This window comes from Amblyomma maculatum, unplaced genomic scaffold (genome assembly GCF_055883805.1).
Source record: "Amblyomma maculatum isolate TAMU_Amacu unplaced genomic scaffold, ASM5588380v1 scaffold_26, whole genome shotgun sequence".
In the NCBI taxonomy this organism is placed as follows: Eukaryota; Metazoa; Arthropoda; class Arachnida; order Ixodida; family Ixodidae; genus Amblyomma; species Amblyomma maculatum.
Window position 1 is genome coordinate 1,400,029 of NW_028146751.1, and position 14,968 is coordinate 1,414,996.

Genomic DNA, 14,968 nt, shown 5'->3' on the forward strand with positions numbered 1-14,968 from the left:
CTGGTAGCTGGTAGCAGGTAGCAGGTAGCTGGTAGCTGGTAGCTGGTAGCAGGTAGCTGGTAGCTGGTAGCTGGTAGCAGGTAGCTGGTAGCTGGTAATTGGTAGCTGATAGCTGGTAGCTGGTAGCAAGTAGCTGGTAGCTGGTAGCAAGTAGCAGGTAGCTGGTAGCTGGTAGTTGGTAGTTGGTAGCTGGTAGCAGGTAGCTGGTAGCTGGTAACTGGTAGCTGATAGCAGGTAGCTGTTAGCAGGTAGCAGGTAGCTGGTAGCAGGTAGCTGGTAGCAGGTAGCTGGTAGCTGGTAGCAAGTAGCTGGTAGCTGGTAGCATGTAGCTGGTAGCTGGTAGCTCGTAGCAAGTAGCTGGTAGCTGGTAGCATGTAGCTGGTAGCAGGTAGCAGGTAGCTGGTAGTTGGTAGCTGGTTGCTGGTAGCTTGTAATCGGTAGCTGGTGGCTGGTAGTTGGGAGTTGGTAGCTGGTACCTGGCAGTTGGTAGCTGGTAGCTGGTAGTTGGTAGCAGGTAGCTGGTTGTTGGTATCTGGTAGCTGGTAGCTGGTAGATGGTAGCTGGTAGTTGGTAGCTGGTAGCTGGTAGTTGGTAGCTGGTAGCAGGTAGCTGGTAGCAGGTAGCAGGTAGCTGTTAGCAGGTAGCTGGTAGCAGGTAGCTGGTAGCTGGTAGCATGTAGCTGGTAGCTGGTAGCAGGTAGCTGGTAGTTGGTAGCTGGTAGCTGGTTGCTGGTAGCTGGTAATTGGTAGCTGGTGGCTGGTAGTTGGGAGTTGGTAGCTGGTAGCTGGTAGTTGGTAGCTGGTAGCTGGTAGTTGGTAGCTGGTAGTTGGTAGCTGGCAGTTGGTAGCTGGTAGTTGGTAGCTGGTAGCTGGCAACAGGTAGTTGGTAGCAGGCAGCTGGTAGCAGGTAGCTGGTGGCAGGTAGCTTTTAGCTGGTAGAGGGTAGCTGGTTGCTGTTAGTTGGCAGCTGGTAGTTAGTAGCTGGTAGCTGGTAGTTGGTAGCTGGTAGTTGGTAGCTGATAGCTGGTAACAGGTAGTTGGTAGCAGGCAGCAGGTAGCTGGTAGCAGGTAGCTTTTACCTGGTAGAGGGTAGCTGGTTGCTGTTAGTTGGCAGCTGGTAGCTGGTAGCTGGTAGTTGGTAGCTGGTAGCTGGCAGTTGGTAGCTGCTAGCTGGTTGCTGGTAGCTGGTAGTTGGTAGCTGGTAACCGGTAGTTGGTAGCTGGTAGCTGGAAGCAGGTAGCTGGTAGCTGGTAGCAGGTAGCAGGTAGCAGGTAGCTTGTAGCTGGTAGCAGGTAGCTGGTAGCAGGTAGCTGGTAGCTGGTAGCAGGTAGCTGGTAGCAGGTAGCTGGTAGCTGGTAGCAGGTAGCTTGTAGGTGGTAGCTGGTAGCTGGTACTTGGTAGCTGGTAGCTGGTAGCAGGTAGCTGGTAGCAGGTAGCTGGTAGCAGGTTGCTGGTAACTGGCAGCTGGTAGCTGGTAGTTGGTAGTTGGTAGCTGGTAGATGGTAGCTGGCAGCTGGTGGTTGGTAGCTGGTAGCTGGTGGTTGGTAGCTGGTAGCAGGTAGCTGGTAGCTGGTTGCTGGTTGTTGGTAGCTGGTAGTTGGTAGCTGGCAGCTGGTAGTTTGTAGCTGGTAGCTGGTAGTTGGTAGCTGGTAGCTGGTAGCTGGCAGCTGGTAGCAAGTAGCTGGTAGTTTGTAGCTGGTAGCAGGTAGCTAGTAGCAAGTAGCTGGTAGCTGGTAGCAGGTAGCTGGTAGCTGTTAGTTGGTAGCTGGTAGTTGGTAGTTTGTAGCTGGTAGCTGGTAGCTGGTAGCAGGTAGCAGGTAGCTGGTAGCAGGTAGCTGGTAGCAGGTTGATGGTAACTGGCAGCATGTAGCTGGTAGTTGGTAGCTGGTAGATGGAAGCTGGCAGCTGGTGGTTGGTAGCTGGTAGCTGGTGGTTGGTAGCTGGTAGCAGGTAGCTGGTAGCTGGTAGTTGGTAGCTAATAGCTGGTAGTTGGTAGCTTGTAGCTGGTAGCTGGTAGTTGGTAGCTGGTGGCTGGTAGCTGGTAGCTGGTAGTCGGTAGTTGGTAGCTGGTAGTTGGTAGCAAGTAGCTGGTAGCTGGAAGCTTGTAGCTGGTAGCAGGCAGCTGGTAGCAGGTAGCTGGTAGCTGGTAGCAGGTAGCTGGTAGCTTGTAGTTGGTAGCTGGTAGCTGGTAGTTGGTAGCAGGTAGCTGGTAGCTGGTAGCAGGTAGCCGGTAGCTGGTTGTTGGTAGGTGGTAGCTGGTAGCTGGCAGTTGGTAGCTGGTAGCTTGTAGTTGGTAGTTGGTAGCTGGTAGCAGGTGGCAGGTAGCTGGTAGCAGGTAGCTGGTAGGTGGTAGCCGGTAGTTGGTAGCTGGTAGTTGGTAGCTGGTTGTTGGTAGCTGGTAGTTGGTAGCTGGTTGTTGGTAGGGTAGCTGGTAGTTGGTAGCTGGTAGTAGGTAGTTTCCCCTTCATGGATCACTGCCTTGTCGTGGCGGAGGGGCTTGCGAAACTCGATGAAGTCGTGAGCTCTGCTGTGTAGGGCCACCCAAGATAGACAGGTCACGGCAGAGAGTTCTGACAAAATGTGATTCACTGGAGAAGGTAATGGCAACCCACTCCAGTATTTCCTGCCAAGAAAACCCTATGGCCAGTCACAATACCATTATCGATATGGCGCCGGAAAATGAGCCCCCCAGGTTGGAAGGCGTCCCACATGTTACTGGGGATGAACAAAGGGCGGTTCCTAGTAGCTCCAGGACGAATGAAGCGGCTGGGCTAAAGCCAAAAGGACGCTCAGTTGTGGATGTGTCGGGAAGCGACCGGAAAGTCCGATGTTGCAAGGTGATATATCACATAGCAACATGGAATGTAAGATCTATGACGCAAGGTAAACTGGATATCGTCAAGCGAGAAATGGACAGATTGAACATTGATATCTTGGGTATCAGCGAGCTCAAGTGGACCGGAATGGGAGAATTTAACTCCGGCGACCATTATGTCTTTTATTGTGGGGACGAATCCAAGAGAAGGAATGGGGTCGCTCTCATAGTAAACAGAAGAATGGGCAAAGCAGTGCTAGGGTACAACCCCAAAAACGACCGAATGATTTTACTTCGGATCCAAGGTCACCCTTTCAACATAACAGTTATCCAAGTCTATGCACCGACCACTGCTGCTGAAGAAGCTGACGTTGAGAGATTTTATGCGGACCTACAATGCCTTTTAGACCGCACCCCATCATCAGACGTCGTTTTTCTCATAGGAGACTGTAATGCTAAGGTCGGGAGTGAAGAAATATCCGGAATTACAGGCAAGTTCGGTCTTGGTGAGCCAAATGAAGCTGGGCAGAGGCTAGTAGAGTTCTGTCAAGAAAACAACCTGACCATAGCGAATACTCATTTTCAACAGCACAAGAGGCGCCTGTACACATGGATTTCACCGGACGGTCGGTACAAGAATCAGATCGATTATATTATTTGCCGGCAGAGATGGAGAAGCGCTATACAAGCAGTAAAAACAAGGCCTGGGGCCGATTGTGGCACTGATCATCAGCTTCTTGTTGCCAAAATTAAGCTTCGATTGAGGAAAACGCAGAAAACTAGAAGGCCTTTCAGGTATGATCTGGATCAGATTCCATTAGAATATGCTGTGGAAGTGAGCAATCGATTTCAAGAATTAGATCTAGAAGACAAAGAGCCCGAAGAGATGTGGACTGATGTTCGTGATATAATACAAGAAGTTGCTACTAAGGTAGTTCCAAAGCAAAAGAAATGCAAAAAAGCAAACTGGTTATCTGAAGAGGCTTTGCAAGTAGCTGAGGAAAGGAGGATGGCAAAAGGTATGGGGGAAAGAGAAAGATACAAGGTTCTCAATGCGGATTTTCAGAAAATAGCAAGGAGAGATAAGAATGCCTTCTTGAACATACAGTGTCAAGCAGTTGAGGACAACAGCCAATTAAGGAACACAAGAGCTCTGTACAAGACAATCAAAGATATCAAAGGAAGCTTCTGTGCTAAGCTGGGCGTGATAAAGGACAAACGAGGTAAGGACCTCACTGAAGCCTCAGAGATAAAGAAGAGGTGGCAGGAATACACAGAAGAACTGTACAAGAAGGACCCGGATGTGCAAACCCAACATAGGATGGTTGTGATTACTGATCTCGAGCCGGGCATCCTGAAGAGTGAAGTTGAATGGGCCTTAGCCAGCCTTGCTAAGAACAAAGCTAGCGGAATTGATGGTATTCCAGCTGAGTTGCTTCAAAACCTCAACCACGACGCTGTTAACACACTGCATACATTATGTCAAAAGATTTGGACAACCCTGCAGTGGCCACAAGATTGGAGGAGGTCAGTTTACATCCTCATTCCAAAGAAAGGCAGTGCCAAAGATTGTTCCAACTACCGCACGATCGCGCTTATTTCGCATGCTAGCAAGGTGATGTTAAAAATCCTGCAAGGTAGGCTGCAGCAGTATGTGGATCGGGAGCTTCCGGACGTGCAAGCTGGGTTTCGCAAGGGCAGAGGAACTAGAGACCAAATTGCCAACCTTCGCTGGATCATGGAAAAAGCAAGAGAGTTCCAGAAACCAATTTACTTCTGCTTTATTGATTATGCGAAAGCGTTTGACTGCGTAGATCACAGCAGATTGTGGCAAGCTCTCCAAGAGATGGGAGTTCCAATTCACCTCATCTGTCTCCTCAGGAACCTTTATGAAGGGCAAGAGGCCACAGTCAGAACTGGGCATGGTCTTACTGATTGGTTTCCGATTGAGAAAGGGGTGAGGCAAGGCTGCATACTGTCGCCCTGCCTATTTAACCTATATGCAGAGTGCATCATGAGGAAGGCCGGTCTGGACGAGTCTTCAGCTGGAGTGAAGATCGCTGGAAAACGCATCAACAACCTTAGATATGCGGATGATACCACTTTAATGGCAGAAAGTGAATTGGATCTCAAGAGACTTCTGATGCGCGTACAAGAAGAGAGTGAGAAGTTTGGGCTTAAACTGAACATTAAAAAGACGAAGATCATGGCGTCTTGCCCTGTCAAGTCCTGGAGCATCAATGGACAAGAAGTGGAAGCTGTGACAGATTTTCTGTTCTTGAGCGCCAAGATTACCTCGGAAGGAGACTGCAGCCATGAAATTAGGAGACGCCTGCTTCTGGGAAAGAGAGCAATGGTTAGCCTTGACCGCCTAGTAAAGAGCAGAGACATTAGTCTGCCAACCAAGATCCGTATAACCCGTGCTATGGTCTTTCCAGTTGTGATGTATGGATGCGAGAGTTGGACTGTGAAAAAGGCTGACCGCCGAAGAATTGACGCGTTTGAATTGTGGTGCTGGCGAAGACTCTTAAGAGTTCCTTGGACTGCCAGAAGATCAAATCAGTCGATATTGTCGACCATAAACCCTGACTGCTCATTGGAGGGTCAAATTCTAAAGTTAAAGCTCAGCTACTTTGGTCATCTGATGAGAAGAGAGGAGTCGCTGGAGAAAGATTTGATGTTGGGAAAGGTTGAGGGTCGCAGGAGAAGGGGTAGGCAGCGAACGCGATGGTTAGATGGCATTCTCGAGGCATTGCAGATGAAGCTATGTGATGTTAAGAAGATAGTGAGAGACCGGAAAGCGTGGCGTGACATGGTCCATAGGGTCACGAAGAGTCGGACACGACTGAACGCCTGAACTGAACTGAAGTAGGTAGTTTGTAGCTGGTAGCTGGTAGCTTGTAGCTGGTTGTTGGTAGCTGGTAGCTGGTAGTTGGTAGCTGGCAGCTGGTAGTTTGTAGCTGGTAGCTGGTAGTTGGTAGCTGGTAGCTGGTAGCAGGTAGCTGGTAGCAGGTAGCTGGTAGCTGGCAGCTGGTAGCAAGTAGCTGGTAGCTTGTAGCTGGTAGCAGGTAGCTGGTAGCAAGTAGCTGGTAGCTGGTAGCAGGTAGCTGGTAGCAGGTAGCTGGTAGCTGGTAGCTGGTATCATGTAGCTGGCAGCTGGTAGCCGGTAGCAGGTAGCTGGTAGCTGGTGGTTGGTAGCTGGTAGCCGGTTGCTGGTAGCTGGGAATTGGTAGCTGGCAGCTGGTAGTTGGTAGCTGGTAGCTGGTAGTTGGTAGCAGTTAGCTGGTAGTTGGTAGCTGGTATTTGGTAGCTGGTAGCTGGCAGTTGCTAGCTGGTAGCTGGTAGTTGGTAGCTGGTAGTTGGTAGCTGGTAGCTAGTAGCAGGTAGCAGGTAGCTGGTAGCAGGTAGCTGGTAGCTGGTAGCAGGTAGCTGGTAGCTGGCAGCTGGCAGCTGGTAGCAAGTGGCTGGTAGCTGCTAGCAAATAGCTGGTAGCAGGTAGCTGCTAGCTGGTAGCTTGTAGCAGGTAGCTGGTAGATGGTAGCAAGTAGCTGGTAGCTGCTAGCTGGTAGCTGGTAGCAGGTAGCTAGTAGCTGGTAGCAAGTAGCTGGTAGCTGGTAGCTTGTAGCTGGTAGCAGGTAGTTGGTAGCTGGTAGTTGGTAGCTGGTATCTGGTAGTTGGTAGTTCGTAGCTGTTAGCTGGTAGTTGGTAGCTGGTAGCTGGTAGTTGCTAGCTGGTAGCTGGTAGTTGGTAGCTGGTAGTTGGTAGCTGGTAGCTAGTAGCAGGTAGCAGGTAGCTGGTAGCAGGTAGCTGGTAGCTGGCAGCTGGCAGCTGGTAGCAAGTAGCTGGTAGCAAGTAGCTGGTAGCTGGTAGCTGGTAGTTGGTAGCTGGTAGTTGGTTGCTGGTAGCTGGTAGCTGGTAGCTGGTAGCTGGTAGCTGGTAGCAGGTAGCTGGTAGCTGGTAGCTGGTAGCAGGTAGCTGGTAGCTGGTAGTTGGTAGCTGATAGCTGGTAGCTGGTAGCAAGTAGCTGGTAGCTGGTAGCAAGTAGCTGGTAGCTGGTAGCTGGTAGCAGGTAGCTGGTTGCTGGTAACTGGCAGCTGGTAGCTGGTAGTTGGTAGCTGGTAGATGGTAGCTGGCAGCTGGTGGTTGGTAGCTGGTAGCTGGCGGTTGGTAGCTGGTAGCAGGTAGCTGGTAGCTGGTTGCTGGTAGCTGGTAGCTGGTTGTTGGTAGCTGGTAGTTGGTAGCTGGCAGCTGGTTTTTTGTAGCTGGCAGCTGGTAGCAAGTAGCTGGTAGTTTGTAGCTGGTAGCAAGTAGCTGGCAGCTGGTAGCTGGTAGCAGGTAGCAGGTAGCTGGTAGCAGGTAGCTGGTAGCAGGTAGATGGTAGCTGGTAGCTGGCAGTTGGTAGCTGCTAGCTGGTTGCTGGTAGCTGGTAGTTGGTAGCTGGTAACCAGTAGTTGGTAGCTGGTAGCTGGAAGCAGGTAGCTGGTAGCTGGTAGCAGGTAGCAGGTAGCAGGTAGCTGGTAGCTTGTAGCTTGTAGCTGGTAGCAGGTAGCTGGTAGCAGGTAGCTGGTAGCAGGTAGCTGGTAGCAGGTAGCTGGTAGCAGGTAGCTGGTAGCTGGTAGCAGGTAGCTTGTAGGTGGTAGCTGGTAGCTGGTACTTGGTAGCTGGTAGCTGGTAGCAGGTAGCTGGTAGCAGGTAGCTGGTAGCAGGTTGCTGGTAACTGGCAGCTGGTAGCTGGTAGTTGGTAGTTGGTAGCTGGTAGATGGTAGCTGGCAGCTGGTGGTTGGTAGCTGGTAGCTGGTGGTTGGTAGCTGGTAGCAGGTAGCTGGTAGCTGGTTGCTGGTTGTTGGTAGCTGGTAGTTGGTAGCTGGCAGCTGGTAGTTTGTAGCTGGTAGCTGGTAGTTGGTAGCTGGTAGCTGGCAGCTGGTAGCAAGTAGCTGGTAGTTTGTAGCTGGTAGCAGGTAGCTAGTAGCAAGTAGCTGGTATCAGGTAGCTGGTAGATGGTAGCAAGTAGCTGGTAGCTGCTAGCTGGTAGCTGGTAGCAGGTAGCTAGTAGCTGGTAGCAAGTAGCTGGTAGCTTGTAGCTGGTAGCTGGTAGCAGGTAGTTGGTAGCTGGTAGTTGGTAGCTGGTATCTGGTAGTTGGTAGTTCGTAGCTGTTAGCTGGTAGTTGGTAGCTGGTAGCTGGTAGTTGCTAGCTGGTAGCTGGTAGTTGGTAGCTGGTAGTTGGTAGCTGGTAGCTAGTAGCAGGTAGCAGGTAGCTGGTAGCAGGTAGCTGGTAGCAGGTAGCTGGTAGCTGGCAGCTGGCAGCTGGTAGCAAGTAGCTGGTAGCAAGTAGCTGGTAGCTGGTAGCTGGTAGTTGGTAGCTGGTAGTTGGTTGCTGGTAGCTGGTAGCTGGTAGCAGGTAGCTGGTAGCTGGTAGCTGGTAGCAGGTAGCTGGTAGCTGGTAGCTGGTAGCAGGTAGCTGGTAGCTGGTAGTTGGTAGCTGATAGCTGGTAGCTGGTAGCAAGTAGCTGGTAGCTGGTAGCAAGTAGCAGGTAGCTGGTAGCTGGTAGCTGGTAGTTGGTAGCTGGTAGCTGGTACTTGGTAGTTGGTAGCTGGTAGCAGGTAGCTGGTAGCTGGTAGCAGGTAGCTGGTTGCTGGTAACTGGCAGCTGGTAGCTGGTAGTTGGTAGCTGGTAGATGGTAGCTGGCAGCTGGTGGTTGGTAGCTGGTAGCTGGCGGTTGGTAGCTGGTAGCAGGTAGCTGGTAGCTGGTTGCTGGTAGCTGGTAGCTGGTTGTTGGTAGCTGGTAGTTGGTAGCTGTCAGCTGGTATTTTGTAGCTGGCAGCTGGTAGCAAGTAGCTGGTAGTTTGTAGCTGGTAGCAAGTAGCTGGCAGCTGGTAGCTGGTAGCAGGTAGCAGGTAGCTGGTAGCAGGTAGCTGGTAGCAGGTAGATGGTAGCTGGTAGCTGGCAGTTGGTAGCTGCTAGCTGGTTGCTGGTAGCTGGTAGTTGGTAGCTGGTAACCGGTAGTTGGTAGCTGGTAGCTGGAAGCAGGTAGCTGGTAGCTGGTAGCAGGTAGCAGGTAGCAGGTAGCTGGTAGCTTGTAGCTTGTAGCTGGTAGCAGGTAGCTGGTAGCAGGTAGCTGGTAGCAGGTAGCTGGTAGCAGGTAGCTGGTAGCAGGTAGCTGGTAGCTGGTAGCAGGTAGCTTGTAGGTGGTAGCTGGTAGCTGGTACTTGGTAGCTGGTAGCTGGTAGCAGGTAGCTGGTAGCAGGTAGCTGGTAGCAGGTTGCTGGTAACTGGCAGCTGGTAGCTGGTAGTTGGTAGTTGGTAGCTGGTAGATGGTAGCTGGCAGCTGGTGGTTGGTAGCTGGTAGCTGGTGGTTGGTAGCTGGTAGCAGGTAGCTGGTAGCTGGTTGCTGGTTGTTGGTAGCTGGTAGTTGGTAGCTGACAGCTGGTAGTTTGTAGCTGGTAGCTGGTAGTTGGTAGCTGGTAGCTGGCAGCTGGTAGCAAGTAGCTGGTAGTTTGTAGCTGGTAGCAGGTAGCTAGTAGCAAGTAGCTGGTAGCTGGTAGCAGGTAGCTGGTAGCTGTTAGTTGGTAGCTGGTAGTTGGTAGTTTGTAGCTGGTAGCTGGTAGCTGGTAGCAGGTAGCAGGTAGCTGGTAGCAGGTAGCTGGTAGCAGGTTGATGGTAACTGGCAGCATGTAGCTGGGTAGCTGGTAGATGGAAGCTGGCAGCTGGTGGTTGGTAGCTGGTAGCTGGTGGTTGGTAGCTGGTAGCAGGTAGCTGGTAGCTGGTAGTTGGTAGCTAATAGCTGGTAGTTGGTAGCTTGTAGCTGGTAGCTGGTAGTTGGTAGCTGGTGGCTGGTAGCTGGTAGCTAGTAGTCGGTAGTTGGTAGCTGGTAGTTGGTAGCAAGTAGCTGGTAGCTGGAAGCTTGTAGCTGGTAGCAGGCAGCTGGTAGCAGGTAGCTGGTAGCAGGTAGCTGGTAGCTTGTAGTTGGTAGCTGGTAGCTGGTAGTTGGTAGCAGGTAGCTGGTAGCTGGTAGCAGGTAGCCGGTAGCTGGTTGTTGGTAGGTGGTAGCTGGTAGCTGGCAGTTGGTAGCTGGTAGCTTGTAGTTGGTAGTTGGTAGCTGGTAGCAGGTGGCAGGTAGCTGGTAGCAGGTAGCTGGTAGGTGGTAGCCGGTAGTTGGTAGCTGATAGCTGGTAGTTGGTAGCTGGTTGTTGGTAGCTGGTAGTTGGTAGCTGGTTGTTGGTAGGGTAGCTGGTAGTTGGTAGCTGGTAGTAGGTAGTTTGTAGCTGGTAGCTGGTAGCTTGTAGCTGGTTGTTGGTAGCTGGTAGCTGGTAGTTGGTAGCTGGCAGCTGGTAGTTTGTAGCTGGTAGCTGGTAGTTGGTAGCTGGTAGCTGGTAGCAGGTAGCTGGTAGCAGGTAGCTGGTAGCTGGCAGCTGGTAGCAAGTAGCTGGTAGCTTGTAGCTGGTAGCAGGTAGCTGGTAGCAAGTAGCTGGTAGCTGGTAGCAGGTAGCTGGTAGCAGGTAGCTGGTAGCTGGTAGCTGGTATCATGTAGCTGGTAGCTGGTAGCCGGTAGCAGGTAGCTGGTAGCTGGTGGTTGGTAGCTGGTAGCCGGATGCTGGTAGCTGGGAATTGGTAGCTGGCAGCTGGTAGTTGGTAGCTGGTAGCTGGTAGTTGGTAGCAGTTAGCTGGTAGTTGGTAGCTGGTATTTGGTAGCTGGTAGCTGGCAGTTGCTAGCTGGTAGCTGGTAGTTGGTAGCAGGTAGTTGGTAGCTGGTAGCTAGTAGCAGGTAGCAGGTAGCTGGTAGCAGGTAGCTGGTAGCTGGTAGCAGGTAGCTGGTAGCTGGCAGCTGGCAGCTGGTAGCAAGTGGCTGGTAGCTGCTAGCAAATAGCTGGTAGCAGGTAGCTGCTAGCTGGTAGCTTGTAGCAGGTAGCTGGTATCAGGTAGCTGGTAGATGGTAGCAAGTAGCTGGTAGCTGCTAGCTGGTAGCTGGTAGCAGGTAGCTGGTAGTTGGTAGCTGGTAGTTGGTAGCTGGTATCTGGTAGTTGGTAGTTCGTAGCTGTTAGCTGGTAGTTGGTAGCTGGTAGCTGGTAGTTGCTAGCTGGTAGCTGGTAGTTGGTAGCTGGTAGTTGGTAGCTGGTAGCTAGTAGCTGGTAGCAGGTAGCTGGTAGCAGGTAGCTGGTAGCAGGTAGCTGGTAGCTGGCAGCTGGCAGCTGGTAGCAAGTAGCTGGTAGCAAGTAGCTGGTAGCTGGTAGCTGGTAGTTGGTAGCTGGTAGTTGGTTGCTGGTAGCTGGTAGCTGGTAGCAGGTAGCTGGTAGCTGGTAGCTGGTAGCAGGTAGCTGGTAGCTGGTAGCTGGTAGCAGGTAGCTGGTAGCTGGTAGTTGGTAGCTGATAGCTGGTAGCTGGTATCTGGTAGTTGGTAGTTCGTAGCTGTTAGCTGGTAGTTGGTAGCTGGTAGCTGGTAGTTGCTAGCTGGTAGCTGGTAGTTGGTAGCTGGTAGTTGGTAGCTGGTAGCTAGTAGCAGGTAGCAGGTAGCTGGTAGCAGGTAGCTGGTAGCAGGTAGCTGGTAGCTGGCAGCTGGCAGCTGGTAGCAAGTAGCTGGTAGCAAGTAGCTGGTAGCTGGTAGCTGGTAGTTGGTAGCTGGTAGTTGGTTGCTGGTAGCTGGTAGCTGGTAGCAGGTAGCTGGTAGCTGGTAGCTGGTAGCAGGTAGCTGGTAGCTGGTAGCTGGTAGCAGGTAGCTGGTAGCTGGTAGTTGGTAGCTGATAGCTGGTAGCTGGTAGCAAGTAGCTGGTAGCTGGTAGCAAGTAGCAGGTAGCTGGTAGCTGGTAGCTGGTAGTTGGTAGCTGGTAGCTGGTACTTGGTAGTTGGTAGCTGGTAGCAGGTAGCTGGTAGCTGGTAGCAGGTAGCTGGTTGCTGGTAACTGGCAGCTGGTAGCTGGTAGTTGGTAGCTGGTAGATGGTAGCTGGCAGCTGGTGGTTGGTAGCTGGTAGCTGGCGGTTGGTAGCTGGTAGCAGGTAGCTGGTAGCTGGTTGCTGGTAGCTGGTAGCTGGTTGTTGGTAGCTGGTAGTTGGTAGCTGTCAGCTGGTATTTTGTAGCTGGCAGCTGGTAGCAAGTAGCTGGTAGTTTGTAGCTGGTAGCAAGTAGCTGGCAGCTGGTAGCTGGTAGCAGGTAGCAGGTAGCTGGTAGCAGGTAGCTGGTAGCAGGTAGATGGTAGCTGGTAGCTGGCAGTTGGTAGCTGCTAGCTGGTTGCTGGTAGCTGGTAGTTGGTAGCTGGTAACCGGTAGTTGGTAGCTGGTAGCTGGAAGCAGGTAGCTGGTAGCTGGTAGCAGGTAGCAGGTAGCAGGTAGCTGGTAGCTTGTAGCTTGTAGCTGGTAGCAGGTAGCTGGTAGCAGGTAGCTGGTAGCAGGTAGCTGGTAGCAGGTAGCTGGTAGCTGGTAGCAGGTAGCTTGTAGGTGGTAGCTGGTAGCTGGTACTTGGTAGCTGGTAGCTGGTAGCAGGTAGCTGGTAGCAGGTAGCTGGTAGCAGGTTGCTGGTAACTGTCAGCTGGTAGCTGGTAGTTGGTAGTTGGTAGCTGGTAGATGGTAGCTGGCAGCTGGTGGTTGGTAGCTGGTAGCTGGTGGTTGGTAGCTGGTAGCAGGTAGCTGGTAGCTGGTTGCTGGTTGTTGGTAGCTGGTAGTTGGTAGCTGGCAGCTGGTAGTTTGTAGCTGGTAGCTGGTAGTTGGTAGCTGGTAGCTGGCAGCTGGTAGCAAGTAGCTGGTAGTTTGTAGCTGGTAGCAGGTAGCTAGTAGCAAGTAGCTGGTAGCTGGTAGCAGGTAGCTGGTAGCTGTTAGTTGGTAGCTGGTAGTTGGTAGTTTGTAGCTGGTAGCTGGTAGCTGGTAGCAGGTAGCAGGTAGCTGGTAGCAGGTAGCTGGTAGCAGGTTGATGGTAACTGGCAGCATGTAGCTGGGTAGCTGGTAGATGGAAGCTGGCAGCTGGTGGTTGGTAGCTGGTAGCTGGTGGTTGGTAGCTGGTAGCAGGTAGCTGGTAGCTGGTAGTTGGTAGCTAATAGCTGGTAGTTGGTAGCTTGTAGCTGGTAGCTGGTAGTTGGTAGCTGGTGGCTGGTAGCTGGTAGCTAGTAGTCGGTAGTTGGTAGCTGGTAGTTGGTAGCAAGTAGCTGGTAGCTGGAAGCTTGTAGCTGGTAGCAGGCAGCTGGTAGCAGGTAGCTGGTAGCTTGTAGTTGGTAGCTGGTAGCTGGTAGTTGGTAGCAGGTAGCTGGTAGCAGGTAGCCGGTAGCTGGTTGTTGGTAGGTGGTAGCTGGTAGCTGGCAGTTGGTAGCTGGTAGCTTGTAGTTGGTAGTTGGTAGCTGGTAGCAGGTGGCAGGTAGCTGGTAGCAGGTAGCTGGTAGGTGGTAGCCGGTAGTTGGTAGCTGATAGCTGGTAGTTGGTAGCTGGTTGTTGGTAGCTGGTAGTTGGTAGCTGGTTGTTGGTAGGGTAGCTGGTAGTTGGTAGCTGGTAGTAGGTAGTTTGTAGCTGGTAGCTGGTAGCTTGTAGCTGGTTGTTGGTAGCTGGTAGCTGGTAGTTGGTAGCTGGCAGCTGGTAGTTTGTAGCTGGTAGCTGGTAGTTGGTAGCTGGTAGCTGGTAGCAGGTAGCTGGTAGCAGGTAGCTGGTAGCTGGCAGCTGGTAGCAAGTAGCTGGTAGCTTGTAGCTGGTAGCAGGTAGCTGGTAGCAAGTAGCTGGTAGCTGGTAGCAGGTAGCTGGTAGCAGGTAGCTGGTAGCTGGTAGCTGGTATCATGTAGCTGGTAGCTGGTAGCCGGTAGCAGGTAGCTGGTAGCTGGTGGTTGGTAGCTGGTAGCCGGATGCTGGTAGCTGGGAATTGGTAGCTGGCAGCTGGTAGTTGGTAGCTGGTAGCTGGTAGTTGGTAGCAGTTAGCTGGTAGTTGGTAGCTGGTATTTGGTAGCTGGTAGCTGGCAGTTGCTAGCTGGTAGCTGGTAGTTGGTAGCAGGTAGTTGGTAGCTGGTAGCTAGTAGCAGGTAGCAGGTAGCTGGTAGCAGGTAGCTGGTAGCTGGTAGCAGGTAGCTGGTAGCTGGCAGCTGGCAGCTGGTAGCAAGTGGCTGGTAGCTGCTAGCAAATAGCTGGTAGCAGGTAGCTGCTAGCTGGTAGCTTGTAGCAGGTAGCTGGTATCAGGTAGCTGGTAGATGGTAGCAAGTAGCTGGTAGCTGCTAGCTGGTAGCTGGTAGCAGGTAGCTAGTAGCTGGTAGCTGGTAGCTTGTAGCTGGTAGCAGGTAGTTGGTAGCTGGTAGTTGGTAGCTGGTATCTGGTAGTTGGTAGTTCGTAGCTGTTAGCTGGTAGTTGGTAGCTGGTAGCTGGTAGTTGCTAGCTGGTAGCTGGTAGTTGGTAGCTGGTAGTTGGTAGCTGGTAGCTAGTAGCTGGTAGCAGGTAGCTGGTAGCAGGTAGCTGGTAGCAGGTAGCTGGTAGCTGGCAGCTGGCAGCTGGTAGCAAGTAGCTGGTAGCAAGTAGCTGGTAGCTGGTAGCTGGTAGTTGGTAGCTGGTAGTTGGTTGCTGGTAGCTGGTAGCTGGTAGCAGGTAGCTGGTAGCTGGTAGCTGGTAGCAGGTAGCTGGTAGCTGGTAGCTGGTAGCAGGTAGCTGGTAGCTGGTAGTTGGTAGCTGATAGCTGGTAGCTGGTAGCAAGTAGCTGGTAGCTGGTAGCAAGTAGCAGGTAGCTGGTAGCTGGTAGCTGGTAGTTGGTAGTTGGTAGCTGGTAGCTGGTACTTGGTAGTTGGTAGCTGGTAGCAGGTAGCTGGTAGCAGGTAGCTGGTTGCTGGTAACTGGCAGCTGGTAGCTGGTAGTTGGTAGCTGGTAGATGGTAGCTGGCAGCTGGTGGTTGGTAGCTGGTAGCTGGCGGTTGGTAGCTGGTAGCAGGTAGCTGGTGGCTGGTTGCTGGTAGCTGGTAGCTGGTTGTTGGTAGCTGGTAGTTGGTAGCTGGCAGCTGGTATTTTGTAGCTGGCAGCTGGTAGCAAGTAGCTGGTAGTTTGTAGCTGGTAGCAAGTAGCTGGCAGCTGGTAGCTGGTAGCAGGTAGCAGGTAGCTGGTAGCAGGTAGCTGGTAGCTGGTAGCTGGTAGCAGGTAGATGGTAGCTGGTAATTGGTAGCTGATAGCTGGTAGCTGGTAGCAAGTAGCTGGTAGCTGGTAGCAAGTAGCAGGT